At 47.1% G+C, this 1,600-nt stretch overlaps 1 protein-coding gene and 1 pseudogene across 5 annotated transcripts in view; both read left to right on the top strand.

The window, feature by feature from the left end:
- The window catches only part of SMG6 (SMG6 nonsense mediated mRNA decay factor), a 265,269-nt gene that overhangs the window by 174,239 nt on the left and 89,430 nt on the right, over nt 1-1,600 (top strand). The window lies entirely within an intron of this gene.
- LOC108521846 (mitochondrial calcium uniporter regulator 1 pseudogene) overlaps nt 751-1,600 on the top strand; it is an 18,989-nt pseudogene continuing 18,139 nt past the window's right edge. The window contains exon 1 of the transcript XR_001883303.1: nt 751-787. The product of XR_001883303.1 is annotated as a mitochondrial calcium uniporter regulator 1 pseudogene (transcript). The remainder of the gene's footprint in view (nt 788-1,600) is intronic.

Genomic DNA, 1,600 nt, shown 5'->3' with positions numbered 1-1,600 from the left:
TTTTTTTTTTTTTTTTTTTTTTTTTTTGAGATGGAGTCTCGCTCTGTTGCCCAGGCTGGAGTACAGGTGCGATCTCAGCCACTTTGGCCTCCCAAAGTGCTGGAATTATGGGTGTGAGCCACTGTGCCCACCCTACATGAGGTTTTTAGAACTCAAAGAGTTTAACAGGGTCTTCCCATTTTTAGTTGTATGGTAGGATTAGATACACTGAACAGCCTTCTCAGTTAACACAACTAAAGTACTACCTATAGGCTGAGCACAGTGGCTCATGCCTGTAATCCCAGCACTTTGGGAGGCTGAGGCAGGTGGGTTGCCTGAGCTTAGGAGTTGAAGACCAGCTTGGGCAACATGGTGAAACCCTGTCTTGACTAAGAAGACAAAAAAAATTAGCTGGGCGTGGTGGCATATGCCTGTAGTCCCAGCTACTCAGAAGGCTGAGGCATGAGAATCGCTTGAACCCAGGTGGCGGATGTTGCAGTGAGCCGATTTCACCCAACTGATCAGCCTGGGCAGCAGAGCGACAGAGAGAGACTGTCTCAAAAATAAAAATAGAAATAAATAACAAAATGCTAACTATAATGTAACGCATCCTGAGCTGGCATGAAAATGAGAAATCTGCAGATCTTAAGAACTAAACGAACAAAAGATTTCTGAAAAGGAAGCGAGTGCCAAAGCTGGCTGGTGCTTGCCCTGATGATTTCTGTCAAGCCGTGGAAACTTTGGGCGTACTCACTAAAAACTTCTTGGACTATGGCGAGCAGGCCTGAAAGCATGGGATACGCCCTAGGTGAGGAATGATATCGGAGGCCTTGCCTAAAGCTGGGATTCCAAAAGAGCTTCAGTGTGAGGGCAAATGAGAAGGAAACCTCATGGTGAGCATTTTACGACCAACAACTAACCCTCACCTGAGATTTTAGTCTGAATCCATACTACCTATGTACTCTGAAAAACCTGGAGCAGCAGATGGTTTAATTTAGTGATCTCTGTCTGACGTTGTCCCAGGGTAACCCGCAGAAGCAAAGTCCTCTCTGGAAACAAGCAGCTTCAACTCAGGTCACAAAGAATTCCCATGGATACTGTTCCATGGAAATCAGCCCACAGTCTTTAATATACTTAAAGTAAATAATTGTCATTTTCAACAGAGCTATCTTGTGAAGGATAAACAAAGGTGACCAGGCATGGTGGGTCATGCCTGTAAACCCACCACTTAGGGAGGTCAAGGCAGGAGGATCACTTGAGCTCTGGAGTTCAAGACCCGCCTGGGAAACATGATGAGACCCCATCTCTAGAAAAAGATTTTAAAATTAATGGCTGGGTGCCGTGGCTCACGCCTGTAACCCCAGCACATTGGGAGGCTGAGGCGTGCAGATCACCTGAAGTCAGGAATTTGAGACCAGCCTGGTCAACAAGGCGGAACCCCGTCTCTACTAAAAATACAAAAATTAGCTGGGCGTGGTGGTGGGCACCTGTAATCCTAGCTACTTGGGAGGCTGAGACAGGAGAATGGTGTGAACCCAGGAGGCGGAGCTTGCAGTGAGCCGAGATGGCACCACTGCACTCCAGCCTGGGGGACAGAGCCAGACTCTGTCTCCAAAAAAAA

Source organism: Rhinopithecus bieti, unplaced genomic scaffold, assembly GCF_001698545.2.
Source record: "Rhinopithecus bieti isolate Rb0 unplaced genomic scaffold, ASM169854v2 scaffold_22, whole genome shotgun sequence".
NCBI classification, from domain to species: domain Eukaryota; kingdom Metazoa; phylum Chordata; class Mammalia; order Primates; family Cercopithecidae; genus Rhinopithecus; species Rhinopithecus bieti.
The sequence above is the reverse complement of the archived record's forward strand: the minus strand, read 5'-3'. Positions and strand labels throughout refer to the sequence as shown.